The sequence below is a fragment of the Pinus tabuliformis genome, chromosome 2_2 (assembly GCF_031772625.1).
Source record: "Pinus tabuliformis cultivar Carrire ecotype Pingquan chromosome 2_2, CPIR1, whole genome shotgun sequence".
NCBI lineage: Eukaryota > Viridiplantae > Streptophyta > Pinopsida > Pinales > Pinaceae > Pinus > Pinus tabuliformis.
In genome coordinates this window covers 570,959,829-570,987,030 of record NC_142300.1, presented here as the reverse complement: position 1 = coordinate 570,987,030, position 27,202 = coordinate 570,959,829, and positions in this window count along the sequence as shown.

Here is a 27,202-nt window from a genome sequence, read left to right as displayed (position 1 = left end):
GAAATCGGGTCAACAACAAGGGGGATACCCACCCGGTCGGGAACCTGGTTGGCGGCTCCGTGCCCGTTTGGAGTAGTGGGTCCGACTGGGGGTAATGCAACCAGTTTCCCAATGTGAGGGGTGTGTGTGTGTGTAGAGTTTGATGGTATTGATCTAGGGGTATTTTAAGCTAATTTAATTCTAACTTCTAAACTAACTCTATGCTATTGTAATCTAATGAAAAACAATACACCTAATCTACACTAACCCGGGGTATTTTTCCTCTATTATGCGATCTAAAAAGATTTCGATCAATAGCTGGTAATAAAGATCATTCAGCTATCATAAGAATAGAAATCCATTAAGATAAACCATTCTGCATAAAAAGTTAGGCAAAACAGTTGTGAACAGCATATCGCATAATTAGTTATTCATATGTCAAGCACAAATAAATGACTCCACCGTACAGAAGTGCTAAATGGTAATACACACATTCATACATTAACATATAAAGAACTCAACTGCATATCACTTTAGGAATATAAGCAGAAATTAGTCAAGAGATAAAAGTACCATTTATGACTGATTTCACTAATAAACTTCAAGCAATAACGATTTATTTCTACTTGTTCTAATATCTGCTAAGAGTACAGAAGTGCAACATCAGTAACAGACATTAAAATTCAAACATAAATAAATCTCGATCCATCCATTCATCAAAAACCCCCTCCGAGGGTGCAAAAGTGCATGTTCTGAGGACAATTTTTTTGACAGATTTCCGGACCCTTCTCCAAATGCCATGAGAAGGGTTAAATACTACTAACTAATTAATCTTAATTACACAAATTTAGGGAAAGGCTTCAAATGACCGCCCTTTTACTAAAAGCAAATTTATTTCTAAAAATCAAATCTAATTTCTAACCGTTTCTGTATCTGCTCCTTAGTTCTGTAAGCAATGCGTTGTTCGCCCTGAAAGAGTCGGCTGGTTGTCCTTTCCTTTTGTTCGAGATTGAAAATTAGAAATGACAAGAGCTGGCACCTCTTCCTGACAGACTAGAAGATATTTTCGAAAACCTTTCTCTAGCTGGGTGTATTCGCTGTGCGTATACTTAGTACAACCCAGGTTCCTTTCGAGCTGATTTTGCTGTTGCTATTTCGGTTTCCAGTCGTGCGAATGACTCAATGAGTTAGGAGTCACGTTGTATGGACAATCCCCTGTATCGAGAATTGCTTTCGTTCTTTGTTCCAGGCTTTTCTGGAGCGTCCTCCTTCTTTTGCATGTCTCTTTTTGCTTTACCCAGTCTGAGCTTCAAGATCTTTTGCAAACACGCTGCTTTTGTGCGCCTTTGACTCTGAGTCTTAGATAATCTATTTTCATCAGCGCCTATTGGGTGATACTTTGGAATCCGCGGTCCTGCTGCATGCGGCATCCATTTGCAGAGGCATCTTCTCTCTATTACCCCATTGGCGCTTTCCTCTTTTCCTTAGATGTTTCCTGCATATAGATTTATATCAGTTACATGTCTTGCAGTTTACGCAAAGAAGAAGAGAAATGACAAAAAGATTGACATGAAAGAATTAAGTTCTAATGAATGCGTAATTCTGACACTCATCATGATTTGACTCTTCGAAAAACGCGATACAAACATTCTAGGATACTGAAGCATGCGATCATTAATTTCCCTTAAGGTGCGTGCTCAATTTTGGGTTTACCGTTTATGCCGGAGAATTCTTACGATGAGTCCTTTCTGCGATTGGAATTGCAGTATCGAGGACTGCGACGTCATTAAGTGTTATCGCAAATTTCCAATATCGCAGATCGCAGTTTTGTATGATCGCATTTCGCAGATCGCAAGATCGCAAGATCGCAAGGTTTTTGCTTTATCACTCTGTGCTGCTTATGCGACATTGCGACGTGCGACGTCGCATATCGGCCATCGGCGATTCCTTAGGTTTTCCCTTTTTGAGCGCTTTTAATGCACGCGATGCGATGGGTTCTCGCGTCGCTCTTTTTCAGTGTATTTATGTACTTTGGGAAAACGCTTCTCTCTACCTTTGCGAAGCGATATAGCTCTTAGGGAGTTAATACAAAATATTTTTTAAACAAAATATTTTTTGGATTTTTGGTTAAGGGTCCCCCTTTGCTTGATGTTATTACTAACATCAAACAAAGAGGGGGGTTGTTGGTGACCACAACATAAAGGAATATCAAAAATCTCCTTTATCCTATCAGGATCAATGTATATTCCCTTTTTGGTTACAATATATCCGAGGAGTTTACCTTCACTAAGAGCAAAAAATGATTTCTTAGGACTTAGGGAAATCCAATACTTTTTACAACGTTCAAACATTTGCTTTAAATCATACAAATGGTTGTCCTTTTACTTAGAGTAGACAGTTATGTCATCCAAGTAAGCAATGAAAATTTTGTTGATCAAACCTTTGAAAGCTATTTACATGGCTCTTTGGAAGGTAGCTCCAACATTTATCAAACCAAAATGCGTTTTTTGATAAGCGTATGTTCCCCATTTGGTTCTGAATGTAGTCTAATCTATCATCTGTATGTACCAAGATCTGATTATATCCTAAAAAACCATCAAGAAAAGACATTAATTCTGTTCCAGCTACTGATTGAAGTATCTGTTCCATTATTGGCAATGGGAAATTATACTTTTGACATGCTCTGTTGAGATTTCTAAAAGCTATACAAATTATAATATCACCATTCTTCTTCCTGATAGGTACCAAATTTGAGACCCATTTCGAATGTCTGACAGGAAGGATTATTTTGGCTTTGAGGAGTTTATTCAGTTCTGATTTGATCTGACTCTCAAGATTACGGTGAATTTTCCTTAAATTCTACTGGACAGATTTTTCATTGGAAATCATTGGAATGATATATTGAATAATAGAGGTATCATAAGTCTTCAGATCCTCATAATTCCAAGCAAAAATATTTTTCTTTTTTTCTAATAAGCTGATGAAGGAAAATCTTTCATCAAGTGAAAGTCAAAGTCCTAGATTGACATTTTGTGGTTTGGCATCAGTACCAAGGTTTACTAATTCAAACCTTAAAGTTGAACTTTGAAGCTTTGAATTAGTGACTTTTTTTAATCTATCCTTAATATCATAAAGATCTTCCAGTTTAACCAAATATTTAGGAATATGATTTTCATTGAGCTTCTGCTTTAATTGAAGATCATGATTGCTTTCATTGATAATTTGATCGTCATAAGATCCTTCATATGTCAAGAAATTTAAGATATCCTCGTCATGATTGAACACACGCCAATTGGTGAAATTAGCTGGGATGGATGGCCGGAAAATTAATTCAATAGAAAATCTATCTGGACTATAATCCTCAAATGGAAGGAGCTTAGAAGCTACATTAGTTAGGAGATCTGTTGCTGTATTCTATGATCTGGGAATAGGAGAGATATTAAATGACAAAAAATGAGATATAAGATCTTCAACAAGTGATTGATAATGTTTCATATGTCCTGAAAGACAGTGAATAGTATTTCTCACTTGTTTAATGAAAATATTGGAATCACCAAATACTTTCAGATATTGGACATTCAGGTCTATTGCTTTATACAAACCTTGAATCAATGCTTTGTATTCTGCAGTATTATTGGTACACTCAAATTCTAATCTACATGATAACATCGTCTTTTCTCCTTCAGGACTGACTAAAATACATCTTGATCCTGTATGATCATTATATTTACATCCATAAAAATACAAAGACCAAAATAAAGGCTTAACTACATGTTTATCTACAAAATCAACACACCTAGAAGTATCGTTGTGTGAAAAACTCTCAACTTGTGATGTGCAACATTAAATAAAGAGGGTGATTGCTGAGCATTGAAGTTCCCTAAAAATGATTCAGCAGAATAGTTTCCTAGAATATTATTATTGAAAGCTACTGGTTCATTTTATTCTTCGAATTTTGTCATTGTGTGATTTAGATGTTTTTGGCGATTGACTCTAATTTGATTTGGCTTCCCATTATCAGGAAGCCGCATGTGAGACCAGTTAGTTGAAATATAACCACGAAGCTTTTCAAACCAATCTCTGCTAAGAATCAAACAATAAAACTCAGGAATATCAACAATCAATATATCAATAATTTCAAAAACCCTTGGATCAGAGGATACTCTAATAGTGATTGAATTTATTTCTCTTAAAACATGAACTTTAGTTTGATCTAGTTAAACAATATGAACTGCAGACTTCTAGGGTTCAATATTTAATTTGGAGCAAACTGATGCTGAGATTATATTTGATGAAGCCCCTAAGTCAATAGAGAAGTTATGCATATTCCTATTGTAGATCTCATAAGTTAAGAGAAAAGGAGGAGTATGAGAATTTGATCTATCCCCAATTAAAATAGCATCGGTAGAATCCACCTTATCAGATGGTGGCCTACCCGATCCTCTAGTAGCCTTGGATAATACACTAGTTGGAAGAGGAGAAGAATATGATGCATTTAATTCCTTAAGCAAAAACTTTATTTGATGCTTGAGCTTGTTTTTCTTCTAGTTAAGACTAACCTAAGTACCCACGGGGGATTTGAACCGGTGACCTATCGCAATGAGTGCCTTAATAGCACACCCATTCACTGTCAATCCAAAGACCCATGGGCATGCTTGAGCTTTTTATGTTCATGAAGAGAAATGTTTGCTCAAGTCTTCTTCATATCTTCAATTATTTTATAATCCATGGAATCTGAAACTACTAGAGTTTTTGACGATATTGGACGATTGGATGAAGATGGTTTTGATTAGGGAGATGAAATTGGAGATTTCTTTGCGGGAATTTTCTCTTTAGTAATGGGAATTGATGTTTTTTTCTTTTGAATTGACTGATTAGGCTCTATAGGAATTTTACTTCTAGTGTTTGCCAATAGGGCTTCTTGCTCACTCTCGTTGTTAGAGTTAGGTAGAATAAAGTCCCACATCCCATGAAGTTCAACTGTTTCTTCTTCCTCATCATCTAAATCTGACTCTGCCTTTGATGTAGTGTTCGGAGGCTCAGGATTTTCTATATAATTTATTTTAAAATTCCTCAAAGGTCTTTCTGATGAAGATTCAGCTACATTCTTTTTTATCTCTACCATCTTATTAGACATAGTTTTAAGAAACTTTTCCATGCATTCTTTGTCATATGGGTCTTTGTTTTCTTTCTTCTTTGCTTCATCTCTGGATGTAACCTTTTTAGTTTTTCTATCTTCCTGTGCAACTTTCTTGTCTAAAGCAAGTATTCTTTTTTCAAAAAACAACGCTTCTTTAAAATTCCCTAATAGAGTTTTCTTATTTTCTCTATCTACAAAAATAGCCATATTAGAAGGTAAAGCTGAAATAAACCATTCTATTTGTACATCTTCAACAGGACATGATGCAATTTGGATTTTACGCAATAATTTGTTAAATGATGAATTGAAGTCTTTGACCTATTCATCAGGATTAATTTTGATATTTGAAAGATCATTGATCAAGGCTGCAATTGTTTGATCATCACCAAATTTGGTCAAAAATTTCTCTTGGAAAAATGCCCAACTATTAATAGATGTTGGTGGAAGGGAGAAATACCAAGGACCAGCTTATCCTTGGAGCATATAAGGAAACAATATAACTACACAATCTTCTTTGGTAACCTCATTGAGATTGATGGCTAACATATAATTATTGAGGTGTTCCTCAGCTGGTAATCCATCATCTAGATTATATTTAGGAAGCCATCATTCGTGGTGTTTGGGAAGATCATGTAAGGGTCCCTGCATCTTTACAACTCCAGGATTTGCCCAAGGTCTTGCTGCCATTGGAGCTTGGGGAGGAGTTTGTGTGGGTGATAAAGGTGAATTAGGTGAAGAAGAAGGCAATAGACTAGATGGAGAGTGATATTGTAAAGCGGGGATGATGATAACAGGATTGGGTGGAGGAAAAGAAGGTGTTTGTGGAAGTGTATTGGATAAAATCTCACTAGCTGAAGATTGTGACTCGAATTTCTTGGTCCTTTTCTTGTAAGATGGAAGGGGAAATTCAAAGGGGGGAATACCAAGATTTTCACTCTAGGAGCGAGTAAAAATTCGATTTGGTTGGAAGATTTAAGTAACACATCCTTCAGATGCTTCAAAAGGTCCAAATTTTTCTGCTGAAATTAAAATTTCTTCCCATTTCTTTATCAAGGATTGGACCTCAGGAGATTCTGGATTATAATCTGAAGACGATACCTTAGGAAATGTATAATTAGGAGGTCACTGCTTAACTTCATATCTTGAAGAAGAAACTTTAGATGATGATCTAGAAGTTGTAGGTGATCTTGAAGGGGATTGACTTGTTGAATGTATTTTAGATTTAGATGTAATTCTTCCAGCCATTCATAGTCGGCCCTCCTTCTAGCGCCAAAACTTTTGATGCCTTTAAAATCATTGCACCAACATGGGGGGATAATCACATGGTCCAGACCTTAAAGCAACTCATTTTCCATTTGGTATGTTGGCTCCAACTGGATAGTATGGGAACAATTTCCCAATAAAGTGTGATATGATGAATGGGTGTCTAAAATATATAACAAGATGATAGATGGTTTGATCTGTAAACTTATGAAAATATACAAATATATCTATATAACCTACGTGATTTAATATCAATGCGATTTATAATGATTTCTAATAGAAAAATGATAATGAAAATTAATCACTTACCTACATAAAGTTAAGCTTGAATAATGATCACTTTGAATAAGAAGTTAAACAAAGTAATATAAAAACATATCACATATCATAATAATATCAATTGTTGACATATGTATTCAAAATATCAATTCTAACTTAATCAAAAATGATATAATATATAATTGTGTGAGACATGTACATATAACAACAATATCAAATCAAAAGATTGTTAATTGCATAAAACGAGACAAAAAGATACTGATAAAAGTACCATATCTATTTGAGTCTTCTTATGAAAATAAAAATCTGGTTCACTCTTCTTATTCCAAAAACTTCAATAAGATACAAAAGTACAAGTCCTCCGGAAGTCCCTTTACAACAAGTTTGAACCTTGATCCACTTATTTCACAAAAGTAGATTAAGAAGTGCAAAAGTGTTATCTTCTTCAATCTAATTTAATACAATTTGAGGACCCCTTCTTAATTGACATGAAAGGGATTTTATAGGAAAAATAAGAACTAATTATTCATAAAAAGTGCTTAGGGAGGTTGTAAAAACCTTCCCTGAAATATGGGATTACATGTTCAAAATCGAAATTTTGATAACATTTTGAAAGATGCATTGCATCTACTATTTATCCTGCGGCTTTAGCTAATAAATCTCCAGCATAGTTTGGATTTCTGGTGGATGACTCATCCCAGAGTGCAACTGACCTGTGTATACTGCATCCGAGAGTTCTAGCATCATCCGTTCAGCTGCATCAGCAAGACATTTTATCATCATTTGCTGGCTATGTGGTTTAACTAGGAAAATCCAGTATGTTTCCAAATTGAGGCTCATTAACTTTTTAATTTCTTCCTCTTTGGTCTTCGAATCTTGTGTCCATTGTCTGTCTAAAACTTTTTCTATTGGAATAATTTCCAGGGAACATTCAAACATTAAATTGGTGGTGTGTAGGTTATCATTTATCAGCTCAATGATGTTATTCATTACTGCACTGGCCCTTGAGGTTTCTCTTTCTTCTTTCTTTAGTTGTATATCCCATTCTGAAAAGAATATTTCCTTATGAGATTCTTCAATTATTTTCAAATTAGAAACCTTTCATTCTTTTGTTTTTTGCCAGGAGATGTAAATGGTTATTTTATCATCTGCATCTTCAAATTCCATTCTATAATTCATTGTTTGATCTATCAATGTCTTGGTTTTGATACGCAATGGGTAAATGAGATTTATCTTCCTGCGAAGTTAGACTAGCTGTTGAAATAACAGAGTATTTATCTCTAAGGCTTCTTTTACAAAATCTTCAACCTTGGGATTGTCTTTCAACTGTTCCATTGAGAATTGGAGCTGCTTTATTTTCTCTTCCTTAGCTTTGATCTCTTCCTGATGTTCTAATTTTAGTTGTTCAAAATCATGATGGAGCTGTTGTTGTCCTTCTTTGACATGATGATCAATAACCTATTTTTCCATCATTAATTGTTCCTCCAGTTGCTTAATCTTTTCATCCTTTTCCTTAACCATTTGATTTACTTCAGTTGCTTTATCTATTGTAGCAGTTGTATATGCTCCCACAAACTAAGACAATTTGGTTAAGTCTTCAGAGGGATTGACCCTTGAGTCTTTCCAAATGATATTCATAGATTCATCTTCAAGAATTTTTCTTCATGCTTGCTCCATCTTTCTTTTGTTTCTTTGCCTCTCGAGTACATCTCTATGTTTGGGGTTGTAGAACATGTCTAAAGGTGGAATCTCCTCAATGCTTAGTGTAATATCCGATGAAGGATGTTCAGGAATTACCTCGATTTCCTTTGGAGTTTCCTCCTTGCTAGACGGTTTTTTAGTCATTGGGTTTTGAATGATGGACTGTTGTATTAAGGGGAGTCTCGATGTGATAATATTTTCTTTATCATCTTAACCTTTGATTTGTCGGTCAAATTGCTCCCACTCTTTTTGTTAATACTAGATCAATGTTAACATCTACACTTAACGTTTTACTCAATTTGTCACTTGTCTCAGCTCCACCTGATGATTTCTTTGTATTATGTTATATACTTTACTCTATTTTCTGAATGACTAGTACAATGTTCAGAAAGTCTAGTGGTACTATCTGAAGCCTTTCCTTTCTATATTGGATGAATTGGCCCATTTTCTCTGAATCTAGCTTGATGTTTTCTAGTTGACCTATTTGTGAGAATGTTTTTGTTGATATGAATAGGTCATCTAATTCATCCTTCGCATGGATGAATTTTCTAACCTTCACCTGAGCAGTGAAATTGTAGACAACTTTGTTTGGGTCATATTGTCTTTTGGGAATTGAAGCTAGATTCAAACCATTTATTTTTTTCGCCTCAATTTTGGCATGTTTGTAATCATGCAATGAATAAATGCCGCAACGAATAGGAAAGGTAGGCCATAACAGTTTCTTGGCTTCTTTAATATTTATGGTGAGTCCTTTTTCAACTGTTTGATAGGCTATCTCCCTAGCCAATATTTTGTCTGGGACATAAAGAGGAAGGACATGCGGGTCAATGATACTTCCAAAAACCATAATGTATGTGAACAATTCCTCCCCAAAACAACTGCCAATTGTGTTTAAATCAAAAGTAGCCTCCTCGGACAACTGAGGAGCTGGTTTATTAAAAATGGCTTGATGAATGGGTAGGATGAAACCATGACAAATTCTATAGAAATGTTTTTTAAAATGGCTTTTCCATAGGAATTTATGGTAAATATGGATAGGAGTTGGGTCCTGGATAGTCCATTTCCATCCCATAATTGGAAACACGGAATTGAAATAGATGGTGTCAACCATGTAGGCACTCATAAAAAATGGGGAAATGACTCGAGTGGAAACATATATGTTTTTCTTGTAGTCAAGGATTTGGATGACAATTTTATCTAATAGAATATTATCCCATTCCATCACATAAGAGCCCGATGTTGCTTCTATTAATGGAACCATTCCAACAGAAAACTTACTAGTATTGGAATATCCAAACAGTCTACACATCATTGTGACAACATAACAATACAGACAAGTTAGGGAGTCCACAGAATACATACCTGATGTTTCAGGTTTATGTTTGTTTAGGAAGTGTCTCCATTGTCTGATGGGATCTGATTCTACTTCATTTTCTTCCAAGAATTCTTGGAGGAATGATTTATTGTAGAAATTTTGGGGTTCTGGTAAATGATACATTCTCTTCAAGTCTTCAGGCTTGAAAGATCCAAACACTCTTCCATTAGCTGTGAGGATCGTCCTGTCTGTTATATTAATGATTTTAGTCACCCACTTTACCATATCAGTATACGTCAAAATCTTTGGCCGGGCCGCTATTCGGCGAAGAAAAGAGTTGGATAAATTGTTAAGTGTATCTATTGATGGAACATATTCATCAATGGTTATATGCACGACTGTTACCTTTAGCTTTTCTTTTTCTAACATATCATATATGTCTTCCCATGTAGTTGTTCCATAGTCCTTACATGTAGTGTCTGAGATTACCACAAGCTCTTCGGGTCCTTCCACCATCGCAAGGTGTGGGATAACTGTCATCTTTTTAGTCTTCTTCGACATTTCGTCTCGTTGCAAACATTTGGATTCAAACTGAAAAATGACACAAAGGGTAGTAATAGGCTAAAAACATCCAAATCAGCTTAAGCTTGTAGAGACAGTTTTAAAATTAACATAGATGAATATCGGAGCGGTAACATTTAAGCTGAAAGATTTTGAAATCTTAACTAAAAATAAATACAGGACACTGAATCTTCTCAGGATCATAGTCATAACTTTTATTAATGTTTGGACGTAACTAACGACATGATACTTTAATGTTAATTGAGTAGATCACATCACAAGTTTTCAAAGGTTTTTCTTAGAATGTGTGTCGTGATGTTTCCATTTTGCGATTAGTGATTTTGATATATTGATATTTATGAAAATTTTCAATTATTATAAAGAAATCACATATCACAAATCAGGAGTTATAAATGTTGTATTCTTAAGAGTTCTTTGAATCTCTACAATTGTGACAAATGATTGTTGGCATTATGATTCAAGTGTTGTCCTTGATGGCAACTCACTCAGAGGTTGGTACAGGTGCTCAGAGGTTGGTACAGGTGATGGCAACTTAATCAGAGGACAGCTCTTAGTACAGCATGGCAAGAAAGTTCATACACGCAGGTTCGTTAAGTCCAAGTCGCGTGTACACACAGGTTGGCTTCAGCAAAAGCGCGTGTATGTGGAAAAGTACCTTTGGTCCATGGCGGTTAGTCCTTGGAAGTTGTGCCTATGGTTTCGGACCATTGTGTCTCGACGGGTGTGTCGATCCCTAGTTTTGAAGTTGATGGTATTGTGTTACTATGGTTTTGGCTCTTGGTATTGAACAAGGCCTAAGGCTATATAAGGAGAAGATCATTAGGCAAAGAAGTGCATTGGGTGTCTGACGCAGTGAGAGGATCTGGTATTGCTGGTTATCTGTTCGGGACGTTTTGGCAAGGGTCAGATCTGACAGCGAAGGCATAAGAATCTATTTCTAGATTTGCACGCGGGTTGCCTTTGGTGAAAGCGCGTATACACGCGGTTTTGGTACAGTGAAGTAGCGTATGCATAATAAGATTTGATATTTCAGGTTGCTGCTGATTCTGGTGGTTGTTGCAGAGTTTTGGGCTCTGGTTTGGGTTCTGTGTTCTTGATGACAGGGTTTCAGTGATTCAGTATTGGGTTGTTTAATGAATTATGATGCAAGTATAAGTTGATGATTGTATTGCAGTAATGTTTGTTTTGTACTCTTGGATCCAGTCTGAAAATTGATGAAACGTGGTCCCTGAAGGTTGTAGGGTCAGCACCTACGTACTAGTAAATGGATCAGCTAGTACAAGAGCTGAGGGGGTTGTAGCTCCCTTCCAGAAGTAGTTGGAAAACGAGAGAGGGTTGTAGCTCTCTGCAGGTTGTAGCCTGCGTACTGGTAAAGGACTGCACCAGTACATTGTAAAAGAAGTTTCTCATTAAAGAAGAAAGAGACGAATTGCAGCAGGTGGTTTTCACCCACATTGGGTTTCCACCTTATATCATGGTGTTCATGTGTGTGGCTCTTATGTGATGTTCTGTTCTGTTATACTGCACCTGTTTACTGTTAATATACTTAATAATGTTCTGATGCATTTACAGAAGATTAAAGCTAACTGAATTATAAGATCTCTGGGTATACGCTTGTTGCATTAGATACACTCGTGTGTACACGCGGGTTCACTTAACGAAAGTAGCGTGTATGTTTCTAAGCATTGAAAAAGTTTTATTGATCTGATAATACTGATTCACCCCCCCCTCTCAGTATTATTTCCAACAATTGGTATCAGAGCAGGTCCTTCAAAGGAAGCTTGATCGCTTGAAGGAAAAGATCCATCAGAATGGCTAATCCAGAAAGAGAGGCACACATCAGGCCACCAGTCTTTGACGGGAACAATTTTACTCACTGGAAGATAAGAACCACTGCATATCTACAGTCTCTTGGAGCAGAAGTTTGGGGAATCGTAGAAGGAGGATACAAATTCCCATCAGCAACTCCTACAGATCCAGCAGAGAAAAAGCAATATGAGCTCAATGCCAAAGCAGTTACTATCCTATTGAGTACTTTGACTCAATCAGAATTTATGAAGATCATGCATTTCAAATCAGCTAAGGAAATATGGGACAAAATCGTTACAAGCTACGAAGGAGATGATCAGGTAAAAAGAGAAAAGCTTCAAACTCTCAAAATCCGGTATGAAACTCTTAAGATGCGAAGTAATGAAAGCGTAGCTAATTATTTCCTGCGTATGGATGAGATTGTGAATTGTATGAGGGATCTGGGTGAAGAATTTGAGGAAGTTGTCTTAGTTGAAAAGGTTTTGAGATCTCTGTCTACTAAATTTGATTCTAAAGTATCTGCCATAGAAGAAAAGGAGAATGTGCAGAAAATTACCATGTCACAGCTTCACGGGATCTTAACTGCTTTTGAAATGCGACAAGAGGTACCACCAGAGGCCGCATTCGAATTGTCAGAGGAAGAAGATGAGGTAAATTTTGTCAAGAATCTTGAACGGGGAACTGGACGGTTCAAAGGTAAGCTACCTTTCAAATGTTTTCTATGTGGTAGAGTTGGTCACTATGCTGCTAGATGTCCTCATAACAAAGGAAAGATATCTGAAGAAGATGGTAGAAGCTATTATACCCATATTAAAAGTTCATTCAATGATAGTGAAGATATTAGAAGTCTCATGGCACATGAAAAGAAGAATGCTTCATCCAATAATAGCGAAGATATTAAAAGTTTCATGGCACATGAAAAGAAGAATGCAGAAACTGAAGAAGTTGCCAAATTAAAAGAACAATTGGAGACAGAAACCAGGGTAAGGGAGAAATTGCAGGATATAGCAAAAGATCAGAGCACAACTATTCAGAGACTTGAATCAAAGGTCCTCTCTCTAAAAGAAGATCTTGAAGATCAAGAACATGAAGTGATCAAACTAAAGCGACAAGTGGAAGAAGGGAGAAAAGTTGAAGAAGACCTAAGGAAGCAGTATCTGAAAAAGGAAGAACAACATCAAGTTGAGGTAAATATCTTGAAAGGTAAACTAGAGGAAAAGGATAAGCTTTTACGATTTCAAGATAGTTCTAAAGTCTTGGATGATATTCTTAATAGTCAAAGATCTCCTGCTATCAAGACTAGTCTTGGTTTTCATGAATATGTTGAAGGTGAATCTAGTTCACAAGGTGAGGCAAGAAACTCTAATGAGAAATCTGAAATGCTCAAGGAACAACCAAGGAAAGAAATTCCTCAAGGGAGATCCTTTACTCCTAACTATGGACGTGATAGACGATTATTTCCTCCGCTGAAGAATGTTGAATGTTATGTATGTCATAATCTTGGACATGTTGCAGCCAGATGTAGAAGTAGAATGGTTCAAGAAAGATCATCGCATCCCAGGTATTTCAGAGGGTATTGCTTTTCCTGCAATGCATATGGACACAAAGCAATTGATTGTGATAGAAGGAACATGAAAAATATAAGGTGTTATACATGCAACAACTATGGGCATAAAGCAAGGGAATGCAGGAGCAGATTTCAAAATTCAAGACAAGAGGACCATACATCATCACAGTTGCAGGAATTGAAGAAGATAGAGACAGAAAGGTGTGGCATAACTCAGTCAGCTGACATAACAGACACAGGGGAATCTGAAAGTGATGAAATTCAGTATTCCATCCTGCATACGCTGATATAACGAAGACAAATCGTGTATATACGCGAGTTACAGGCTGCAAAGTCGCGTATATGAAGAAAGGGCAGCAGAACAGACCCAGGTTCAGTCATGGTTGGCTCAGGCTCAGGGGGAGCAGAACAGACTCAGGAAATGGTTCAGTAATGGTTGGCTCGCACTCAGGGGGAGAATATACTTCAAATAATTCATTGTTGGCATTATGGTTAGAAGTTGTTGATGAAACTAAATGATACATCTTGTTGTTTGATCAAAGGAATAGTATTGCAGACTGATGCTTATGGTACAGATCTGAATGGCTGGTTTTAGAACCTGCATCTGCTCAGGGGGAGCATGGATGGATTGATACAACTTGGCATATACAAAGGGGGAGCCAAATCAGAAACTTCAGCATGTACTCAGGGGGAGTATGGACAACAGTATGGACAGTAGAAGGTATACCAAAGAAGAGAATATCTTGGTACGCCCTTTGCCCTTGATGTCAAAGGGGGAGAGTGACTTGGTGTGGTGGTTGCCATCAAGTCCAAAGGGGGAGATTGTTGGCATTATGATTCAAGTGTTGTCCTTGATGGCAACTCACTCAGAGGTTGGTACAGGTGCTCAGAGGTTGGTACAGGTGATGGCAACTTAATCAGAGGACAACTCTTAGTACAGCATGGCAAGAAAGTTCATACACGCAGGTTCGTTAAGTCCAAGTCGCGTGTACACACAGGTTGGCTTCAGCAAAAGTGCGTGTATGTGGAAAAGTACCTTTGGTCCATGGCGGTTAGTCCTTGGAAGTTGTGCCTATGGTTTCGGACCATTGTGTCTCGACGGGTGTGTCGATCCCTAGTTTTGAAGTTGATGGTATTGTGTTACTATGGTTTTGGCTCTTGGTATTGAACAAGGCCTAAGGCTATATAAGGAGAAGATCATTAGGCAAAGAAGTGCATTGGGTGTCTGACGCAGTGAGAGGATCTGGTATTGCTGGTTATCTGTTCGGGACGTTTTGGCAAGGGTCGGATCTGACAGCGAAGGCATAAGAATCTATTTCTAGATCTGCACGCGGGTTGCCTTTGGTGAAAGTGCGTATACACGTGGTTTTGGTACAGTGAAGTAGCGTATGCATAATAAGATTTGATATTTCAGGTTGCTGCTGATTCTGGTGGTTGTTGCAGAGTTCTGGGCTCTGGTTTGGGTTCTGTGGTCTTGATGACAGGGTTTCAGTGATTCAGTATTGGGTTGTTTAATGAATTATGATGCAAGTATAAGTTGATGATTGTATTGCAGTAATGTTTGTTTTGTACTCTTGGATCCAGTCTGAAAATTGATGAAACGTGGTCCCTGAAGGTTGTAGGGTCAACACCTACGTACTAGTAAATGGATCAGCTAGTACAAGAGCTGAGGGGGTTGTAGCTCCCTTCCAGAAGTAGTTGGAAAACGAGAGAGGGTTGTAGCTCTCTGCAGGTTGTAGCCTGCGTACTGGTAAAGGACTTCACCAGTACATTGTAAAAGAAGTTTCTCATTAAAGAAGAAAGAGACGAATTGGAGCAGGTGGTTTTCACCCACATTGGGTTTCCACCTTATATCATGGTGTTCATGTGTGTGGCTCTTATGTGATGTTCTGTTCTGTTATACTGCACATGTTTACTGTTAATATACTTAATAATGTTCTGATGCATTTACAGAAGATTAAAGCTAACTGAATTATAAGATCTCTGGGTATATGCTTGTTGCATTAGATACAGTCGCGTGTACACGCGGGTTCACTTAACGAAAGTAGCGTGTATGTTTCTGAGCATTGAAAATTTTTTATTGATCTGATAATACTGATTCACCCCCCCCCCCCCCTCTCAGTATTATTTCCAACAATGATGATTTCGCACGTAGAGTTGGCGAATTTCTAACTTAGAACATGTTTTCCCTTTGTTATTTGCTTTTTTGAATCACTTTATTACCTATTTAACATCGTGTTGCAAATTCCAGGGTGAGTGTTACATGTTTTTACTAAAATTGCGATATGCGATAAGTGTATCTCACATCACAAGTTTTTACTGGGCTATTTTCCTTTGATTTTGGCGGCACGCAGAATACAACAAATATATCACATTGCAAAATTTCAATGGATCATTGTAAAAACATGCCTTTGGAATAAACGATATGCGATATGTGATAGGTTTATCGCATTGCATGTTTGTAAATGAATTGTTTTCAATTTACATTCAAAACCTTTGCGACAAGGAGTTTGTGATAACTCAGATCACATCACAACTTTTCAGATAAATGAACCTTGGCCTTAAGCAAATGTGATTTGCAATGTGAAATTCTTAGAAAACTTGTAAAGCCATTTTTTTATTTAGAAACCAAGAAATAAAGAAAGCTATTCCTATCTAAAGTTTTTATTTATTTTTTGACAAACAAAAGGGACCCTATTTCCTATTCATCATCTTAGAATATTTAAAAGAAAAATTGAAATGGGGGGGTTGTTGTATAGCACAACAGTAACTCAATAAATAAATCCACTTCTGTATTAGGCAGTAACTATGAAATATCTGCTGGGAACACATCCTAAAGCTGCTGCAAAACAAGATACCTCTTCAATACTTTATCATCCTCAACATCATTCCACTTGTCACTGGAAATATGCAATGCAAACAACACACACCCTTTCCTACAACTACACTTAGCTTGCATAGATGTAACCGTTCTCACCGATGTAGGCTTCTTCTTTCCCTGCAAGGTTATCTTCTCTCTATCCACATCGAAGCACTCAATAGACTTCTCATAACAATCTACCTTAGTCCTGTGAGTGAAAAAATAATACATACCCAAAAGCATATTGTAGTAACCCAATGGAAGCACATTTAGATGTGTGTATGTATGAATGCCATTCAACTCATATCCACAAACTCTCACCCAATGATGAAATATTTTCTTGGTTCCTATATTCAACTACACCAACCAAGAGTTTGCATGCACTTCTTTATTCAAGCCACACTTATCCACTAGGTCAAGACTAACATAAATATAATTATATCTAGGGTAAATCAAAATGGAAACAAATTGACTACAATGCTTACCTTGAATCTCAATAATGAATGCTTGATGGTCTAATTTCCTGTTATCAAGTGATGCATAAATCCAAGGAATGCTTTGAATAACATCCCCAACTGTCTACGACTCTTGAGAACTGTAAATATGAGGTCTTCCACCCTGATACAAAAAAAAACCTTATTGCGACGATCCTCACTATAAATCCAACATGACAATGGTTCTCTACCACTATCCTTATTTTATTGGTCTCCGGGCTAAGATCCATGTCCCTTCTCAGTTGCATTAAACTTCTTGTAAGTGGCCACATTTTCCTTCTCACCTATATCTTGAGGTCCTTCTTGCTTCATGAATGGGTAGGATGAAACCATGACAAATTCTATAGAAATGTTTTTTAAAATGGCTTTTCCATAGGAATTTATGGTAAATATGGATAGGAGTTGGGTCCTGGATAGTCCATTTCCATCCCATAATTGGAAACATGGAATTGAAATAGATGGTGTCAACTATGTAGGCACTCATAAAAAATGTGGGAATGACTCAAGTGGAAATATATCTGTTTTTCTTGTAGTCAAGGATTTTGATGAAAATTTTATCTAATAAAATATTATCCCATTCCATCACATAAGAGCCCGATGCTGCTTCTATTAATGGAACCATTTCAGCAGAAAACTTACTAGTATTGGAATATCCAAACAGTCTACACATCATTGCGACAACATAACAATACAGACAAGTTAGGGAGTCCACAGAATACATACCTGATGTTTCAAGTTTATGTTTGTTTAGGAAGTGTCTCCATTGTCTGATGGGATCTGATTCTACTTGATTTTCTTCCAAGAATTCTTGGAGGAATGATTTCTTGTAGAACTTTTGGGGTTTTGGTAAATGATACATTCTCTTCAAGTCTTCAGGCTCTAAAGATCCAAACACTCTTCCATTAGCTGTGAGGATCGTCCTGTCTGTTATATTAATGATTTCAATCACCCACTTTACCATATCAATATACATCAAAATCTTTGGTCGGGCCGCTATTCGGTGAAGAAAAGAGTTGGATAAATTGTCAAGTGTATCTATTGATGGAACATATTCATCAATGGTTATATGCACGACTGTTACCTTTAGCTTTTCTTTTTCTAACATATCATATATGTCTTCCCATGTAGTTGTTCCATAGTCCTTACATGTAGTGTCTGAGATTACCACAAGCTCTTCGGGTCCTTCCACCATCGCAAGGTGTGGGATAACTGTCATCTTTTTAGTCTTCTTCGACATTTCGTCTCGTTGCAAACATTTGGATTCAAACTGAAAAATGACACAAAGGGTAGTAATAGGCTAAAAACATCCAAATCAGCTTAAGCTTGTAGAGACAGTTTTAAAATTAACATAGATGAATATCGGAGCGGTAACATTTAAGCTGAAAGATTTTGAAATCTTAACTAAAAATAAATACAGGACACTGAATCTTCTCAGGATCATAGTCATAACTTTTATTAATGTTTGGACGTAACTAACGACATGATACTTTAATGTTAATTGAGTAGATCACATCACAAGTTTTCAAAGGTTTTTCTTAGAATGTGTGTCGTGATGTTTCCATTTTGCGATTAGTGATTTTGATATATTGATATTTATGAAAATTTTCAATTATTATAAAGAAATCACATATCACAAATCAGGAGTTATAAATGTTGTATTCTTAAGAGTTCTTTGAATCTCTACAATTGTGACAAATGATTGTTGGCATTATGATTCAAGTGTTGTCCTTGATGGCAACTCACTCAGAGGTTGGTACAGGTGCTCAGAGGTTGGTACAGGTGATGGCAACTTAATCAGAGGACAGCTCTTAGTACAGCATGGCAAGAAAGTTCATACACGCAGGTTCGTTAAGTCCAAGTCGCGTGTACACACAGGTTGGCTTCAGCAAAAGCGCGTGTATGTGGAAAAGTACCTTTGGTCCATGGCGGTTAGTCCTTGGAAGTTGTGCCTATGGTTTCGGACCATTGTGTCTCGACGGGTGTGTCGATCCCTAGTTTTGAAGTTGATGGTATTGTGTTACTATGGTTTTGGCTCTTGGTATTGAACAAGGCCTAAGGCTATATAAGGAGAAGATCATTAGGCAAAGAAGTGCATTGGGTGTCTGACGCAGTGAGAGGATCTGGTATTGCTGGTTATCTGTTCGGGACGTTTTGGCAAGGGTCAGATCTGACAGCGAAGGCATAAGAATCTATTTCTAGATTTGCACGCGGGTTGCCTTTGGTGAAAGCGCGTATACACGCGGTTTTGGTACAGTGAAGTAGCGTATGCATAATAAGATTTGATATTTCAGGTTGCTGCTGATTCTGGTGGTTGTTGCAGAGTTTTGGGCTCTGGTTTGGGTTCTGTGTTCTTGATGACAGGGTTTCAGTGATTCAGTATTGGGTTGTTTAATGAATTATGATGCAAGTATAAGTTGATGATTGTATTGCAGTAATGTTTGTTTTGTACTCTTGGATCCAGTCTGAAAATTGATGAAACGTGGTCCCTGAAGGTTGTAGGGTCAGCACCTACGTACTAGTAAATGGATCAGCTAGTACAAGAGCTGAGGGGGTTGTAGCTCCCTTCCAGAAGTAGTTGGAAAACGAGAGAGGGTTGTAGCTCTCTGCAGGTTGTAGCCTGCGTACTGGTAAAGGACTGCACCAGTACATTGTAAAAGAAGTTTCTCATTAAAGAAGAAAGAGACGAATTGCAGCAGGTGGTTTTCACCCACATTGGGTTTCCACCTTATATCATGGTGTTCATGTGTGTGGCTCTTATGTGATGTTCTGTTCTGTTATACTGCACCTGTTTACTGTTAATATACTTAATAATGTTCTGATGCATTTACAGAAGATTAAAGCTAACTGAATTATAAGATCTCTGGGTATACGCTTGTTGCATTAGATACACTCGTGTGTACACGCGGGTTCACTTAACGAAAGTAGCGTGTATGTTTCTAAGCATTGAAAAAGTTTTATTGATCTGATAATACTGATTCACCCCCCCCTCTCAGTATTATTTCCAACAATTGGTATCAGAGCAGGTCCTTCAAAGGAAGCTTGATCGCTTGAAGGAAAAGATCCATCAGAATGGCTAATCCAGAAAGAGAGGCACACATCAGGCCACCAGTCTTTGACGGGAACAATTTTACTCACTGGAAGATAAGAACCACTGCATATCTACAGTCTCTTGGAGCAGAAGTTTGGGGAATCGTAGAAGGAGGATACAAATTCCCATCAGCAACTCCTACAGATCCAGCAGAGAAAAAGCAATATGAGCTCAATGCCAAAGCAGTTACTATCCTATTGAGTACTTTGACTCAATCAGAATTTATGAAGATCATGCATTTCAAATCAGCTAAGGAAATATGGGACAAAATCGTTACAAGCTACGAAGGAGATGATCAGGTAAAAAGAGAAAAGCTTCAAACTCTCAAAATCCGGTATGAAACTCTTAAGATGCGAAGTAATGAAAGCGTAGCTAATTATTTCCTGCGTATGGATGAGATTGTGAATTGTATGAGGGATCTGGGTGAAGAATTTGAGGAAGTTGTCTTAGTTGAAAAGGTTTTGAGATCTCTGTCTACTAAATTTGATTCTAAAGTATCTGCCATAGAAGAAAAGGAGAATGTGCAGAAAATTACCATGTCACAGCTTCACGGGATCTTAACTGCTTTTGAAATGCGACAAGAGGTACCACCAGAGGCCGCATTCGAATTGTCAGAGGAAGAAGATGAGGTAAATTTTGTCAAGAATCTTGAACGGGGAACTGGACGGTTCAAAGGTAAGCTACCTTTCAAATGTTTTCTATGTGGTAGAGTTGGTCACTATGCTGCTAGATGTCCTCATAACAAAGGAAAGATATCTGAAGAAGATGGTAGAAGCTATTATACCCATATTAAAAGTTCATTCAATGATAGTGAAGATATTAGAAGTCTCATGGCACATGAAAAGAAGAATGCTTCATCCAATAATAGCGAAGATATTAAAAGTTTCATGGCACATGAAAAGAAGAATGCAGAAACTGAAGAAGTTGCCAAATTAAAAGAACAATTGGAGACAGAAACCAGGGTAAGGGAGAAATTGCAGGATATAGCAAAAGATCAGAGCACAACTATTCAGAGACTTGAATCAAAGGTCCTCTCTCTAAAAGAAGATCTTGAAGATCAAGAACATGAAGTGATCAAACTAAAGCGACAAGTGGAAGAAGGGAGAAAAGTTGAAGAAGACCTAAGGAAGCAGTATCTGAAAAAGGAAGAACAACATCAAGTTGAGGTAAATATCTTGAAAGGTAAACTAGAGGAAAAGGATAAGCTTTTACGATTTCAAGATAGTTCTAAAGTCTTGGATGATATTCTTAATAGTCAAAGATCTCCTGCTATCAAGACTAGTCTTGGTTTTCATGAATATGTTGAAGGTGAATCTAGTTCACAAGGTGAGGCAAGAAACTCTAATGAGAAATCTGAAATGCTCAAGGAACAACCAAGGAAAGAAATTCCTCAAGGGAGATCCTTTACTCCTAACTATGGACGTGATAGACGATTATTTCCTCCGCTGAAGAATGTTGAATGTTATGTATGTCATAATCTTGGACATGTTGCAGCCAGATGTAGAAGTAGAATGGTTCAAGAAAGATCATCGCATCCCAGGTATTTCAGAGGGTATTGCTTTTCCTGCAATGCATATGGACACAAAGCAATTGATTGTGATAGAAGGAACATGAAAAATATAAGGTGTTATACATGCAACAACTATGGGCATAAAGCAAGGGAATGCAGGAGCAGATTTCAAAATTCAAGACAAGAGGACCATACATCATCACAGTTGCAGGAATTGAAGAAGATAGAGACAGAAAGGTGTGGCATAACTCAGTCAGCTGACATAACAGACACAGGGGAATCTGAAAGTGATGAAATTCAGTATTCCATCCTGCATACGCTGATATAACGAAGACAAATCGTGTATATACGCGAGTTACAGGCTGCAAAGTCGCGTATATGAAGAAAGGGCAGCAGAACAGACCCAGGTTCAGTCATGGTTGGCTCAGGCTCAGGGGGAGCAGAACAGACTCAGGAAATGGTTCAGTAATGGTTGGCTCGCACTCAGGGGGAGAATATACTTCAAATAATTCATTGTTGGCATTATGGTTAGAAGTTGTTGATGAAACTAAATGATACATCTTGTTGTTTGATCAAAGGAATAGTATTGCAGACTGATGCTTATGGTACAGATCTGAATGGCTGGTTTTAGAACCTGCATCTGCTCAGGGGGAGCATGGATGGATTGATACAACTTGGCATATACAAAGGGGGAGCCAAATCAGAAACTTCAGCATGTACTCAGGGGGAGTATGGACAACAGTATGGACAGTAGAAGGTATACCAAAGAAGAGAATATCTTGGTACGCCCTTTGCCCTTGATGTCAAAGGGGGAGAGTGACTTGGTGTGGTGGTTGCCATCAAGTCCAAAGGGGGAGATTGTTGGCATTATGATTCAAGTGTTGTCCTTGATGGCAACTCACTCAGAGGTTGGTACAGGTGCTCAGAGGTTGGTACAGGTGATGGCAACTTAATCAGAGGACAACTCTTAGTACAGCATGGCAAGAAAGTTCATACACGCAGGTTCGTTAAGTCCAAGTCGCGTGTACACACAGGTTGGCTTCAGCAAAAGTGCGTGTATGTGGAAAAGTACCTTTGGTCCATGGCGGTTAGTCCTTGGAAGTTGTGCCTATGGTTTCGGACCATTGTGTCTCGACGGGTGTGTCGATCCCTAGTTTTGAAGTTGATGGTATTGTGTTACTATGGTTTTGGCTCTTGGTATTGAACAAGGCCTAAGGCTATATAAGGAGAAGATCATTAGGCAAAGAAGTGCATTGGGTGTCTGACGCAGTGAGAGGATCTGGTATTGCTGGTTATCTGTTCGGGACGTTTTGGCAAGGGTCGGATCTGACAGCGAAGGCATAAGAATCTATTTCTAGATCTGCACGCGGGTTGCCTTTGGTGAAAGTGCGTATACACGTGGTTTTGGTACAGTGAAGTAGCGTATGCATAATAAGATTTGATATTTCAGGTTGCTGCTGATTCTGGTGGTTGTTGCAGAGTTCTGGGCTCTGGTTTGGGTTCTGTGGTCTTGATGACAGGGTTTCAGTGATTCAGTATTGGGTTGTTTAATGAATTATGATGCAAGTATAAGTTGATGATTGTATTGCAGTAATGTTTGTTTTGTACTCTTGGATCCAGTCTGAAAATTGATGAAACGTGGTCCCTGAAGGTTGTAGGGTCAACACCTACGTACTAGTAAATGGATCAGCTAGTACAAGAGCTGAGGGGGTTGTAGCTCCCTTCCAGAAGTAGTTGGAAAACGAGAGAGGGTTGTAGCTCTCTGCAGGTTGTAGCCTGCGTACTGGTAAAGGACTTCACCAGTACATTGTAAAAGAAGTTTCTCATTAAAGAAGAAAGAGACGAATTGGAGCAGGTGGTTTTCACCCACATTGGGTTTCCACCTTATATCATGGTGTTCATGTGTGTGGCTCTTATGTGATGTTCTGTTCTGTTATACTGCACATGTTTACTGTTAATATACTTAATAATGTTCTGATGCATTTACAGAAGATTAAAGCTAACTGAATTATAAGATCTCTGGGTATATGCTTGTTGCATTAGATACAGTCGCGTGTACACGCGGGTTCACTTAACGAAAGTAGCGTGTATGTTTCTGAGCATTGAAAATTTTTTATTGATCTGATAATACTGATTCACCCCCCCCCCCCCCTCTCAGTATTATTTCCAACAATGATGATTTCGCACGTAGAGTTGGCGAATTTCTAACTTAGAACATGTTTTCCCTTTGTTATTTGCTTTTTTGAATCACTTTATTACCTATTTAACATCGTGTTGCAAATTCCAGGGTGAGTGTTACATGTTTTTACTAAAATTGCGATATGCGATAAGTGTATCTCACATCACAAGTTTTTACTGGGCTATTTTCCTTTGATTTTGGCGGCACGCAGAATACAACAAATATATCACATTGCAAAATTTCAATGGATCATTGTAAAAACATGCCTTTGGAATAAACGATATGCGATATGTGATAGGTTTATCGCATTGCATGTTTGTAAATGAATTGTTTTCAATTTACATTCAAAACCTTTGCGACAAGGAGTTTGTGATAACTCAGATCACATCACAACTTTTCAGATAAATGAACCTTGGCCTTAAGCAAATGTGATTTGCAATGTGAAATTCTTAGAAAACTTGTAAAGCATTTTTTATTTAGAAACCAAGAAATAAAGAAATCTATTCCTATCTAAAGTTTTTATTTATTTTTTGACAAACAAAAGGGACCCTATTTCCTATTCATCATCTTAGAATATTTAAAAGAAAAATTGAAATGGGGGGGTTGTTGTATAGCACAACAGTAACTCAATAAATAAATCCACTTCTGTATTAGGCAGTAACTATGAAATATCTGCTGGGAACACATCCTAAAGCTACTGCAAAACAAGATACCTCTTCAATACTTTATCATCCTCAACATCATACCACTTGTCACTTGAAAGATGAAATGCAAACAACACACACCCTTTCCTACAACTACACTTAGCCTGCATAGATGTAACCATTCTCACCGATGTAGGCTTCTTGTTTCCCTACAAGGTTATCTTCTCTCTATCCACATCGAAGCACTCAATAGACTTCTCATAACAATCTACCTTAGTCCTGTAAGTGAAAAAATAATACATACCCAAAAGTATATTGTAGTAACCTAATGGAAGGACATTTAGATGTGTCTATGTATGAATACCATTCAACTCATATCCACAAACTCTCACCCAATGATGAAATCTTTTCTTGGTTCCTATATTCAACTACACCAATCAAGAGTTTTCATGCACTTCATTATTCAAGCCACACTTATCCACTAGGTCAAGACTAACATAAATATAATTATATCCAGGGTAAATCAAAATGGAAACAACTTGATTACAATGCTTACCTTCCATCTCAATAATGAATGCTTGATGGTCTAATTTCGTGTTATCAAGTGATGCATAAATCCAAGGAATGCTCTGAACAACATCCCCAACTGTCTACGGCTCTTGAGAACTATAAATATGAGATCTTCTACCTTGATACAAAAAAAAACCTTATTGCGATGATCCTCACTACAAATCCAACACGACAATGGTTCTCTACCACTATCCTTATTTTATTGGTCTCCGGGCTAAGATCCATGTCCCTTCTCAGTTGCATTAAACTTCTTGTAAGTGGCCACATTTTCCTTCTCACCTATATCTTGAGGTCCTTCTTGCTTCAGAGGCCATTTTCCTCTAGCCTTATCATTCCCTTTCCAATCACGTTTAGGCTCAAACTTAAACTTCGAATTCTCATAATAATTCTTCAATTTCCCAATAACTTCTTCCAATGACTGAGGTTCATCATACTAAATATGATATTTGAATTCTAATATAAATATATTAATTAATCTTTAGACCTTCATCTTCTCATCCTTTAGGTTAGGCATACACCACAACAACTCCAGAAACTCCATATTTAGCTCATAGAACTCCTTATCCTTTCCATCTTAATATCTCTTGACAAGAAATTATTTCTAAAGAGTCTCTTAAACTCATGCCAAGTCAACTCTTATATCATGATGCCCCTTACAGGCTTCACATATTCCCACCAAATGTTTACCTCTCCTTTGAGACTGAAAATATATATCCTGACCTTCCTACTCTTTTTATAATCATGCAACTCGAAGAAATTCTTCATCCGAAGTAGCCATGATTCTTCCTTTTCTGCTTTCTTCAACTCTCCCTCAAATTTAGGAGGCTTGGATTTCTTGAACTCATTTGTAATGTGCCCCATCTCACTCCTCCTCTAAAGATGGTGGAAATGATGACCATGATATCTCTCTGAACCAAAACTAGAATAGAATCCATAAAAACTACCACTCCTATTAGGTGTATCTAAGAATATACCACCTTTGAACGTGTCATACATGTCACACCTATGCCCTAATTGAGATCTAATACAATATGCCCTATTAGTCCTTTGCTCTTGTCAATAACTGATCCTTGGTTGTCTGTAAATCTAATAGTCTCTAAAGGATAATTGCATTCACCTTGACTTAATTTTCCTTCACTCTGGAAAGCCTTTCCTATGACTAAATTATCCTACCATTATCTACCTTGGAAATTCTGATTTTTTCCTTAAGACTTCTCAATGCATCTCCTATGTCAGGAAAGTACTCATCTCCTTGTTTCTCAAGTGATCTATAAGGGGAGTCGTGTGAGATGTAATCCACCATTATTCTTGTCATCTATGTGTTACACGACATTTTTTCACACCTCCTACACTTCCTTGCGACATAAGCCAAAGTGCCCAAAACATGACCATCATGCAGTGTACTCATTCATATATGCAGTTCAGATCCTTCCTAAGACTTTGATCGGAAAATGCCTTGAGCTTCCCCTGAAGGAAATAGCTCTAAAACCCTAATTTGAGAATCATCTCTCTTATAAGGATTAAAATCGCAATGATCACATGTTGCACTATTCCAAACCCACGATGGCATCGCTATGTTTACTTGTATACCTGCGATGATCCCAAAAAGGTGATTTTCCAAAAGAGGTCGAGAAGCTTCGTGATCTAGAAGCTTCTAGAGCAGTGAGCTGGAGGTTGTTTGGTAAATATGAGGTCGAATTCTCCCATCTTGGCCTCTTGGTCTTATCCCTATGATCTACCTCATTGAGATAAGGGCATAATCCTATATTTTGACAGGTTCTAACTCCCTTTTCCAACCCATAAATTCATCCTCTCCCATTCCCAAATGGTTGGTCAGGTTAGAGGCTGGTTGGACTATGTCGATTTGCACCCTTATGCTAAGCTTGTGCCTAGAGGCTATTCATTAGACTTGGGGAAGGAGTGCTTGGAGAGTTCTTGGCTTGGACTTGGATTACTACTCAAGGAGAGCCTTTCAACATCAAGGTTTTGGTTGCAACATTCACTTTATTTCTTAATAATATACAACTGTTGGTTCATCTTCCCAAAATATATATGTTCATGTATTATTTAGCTTTACATTCCTTGATCAGTTAAGTAGGTTATTATTGGATTTTCTATTGGTTTTGGCATGCTTTGTTGTTTCTTGATCAACTTTTCAGGTACATAAACACTGAGAGAAGCAGGAACAAGTCTATGACACAAGCGGTTTGAGGCCCTCAACA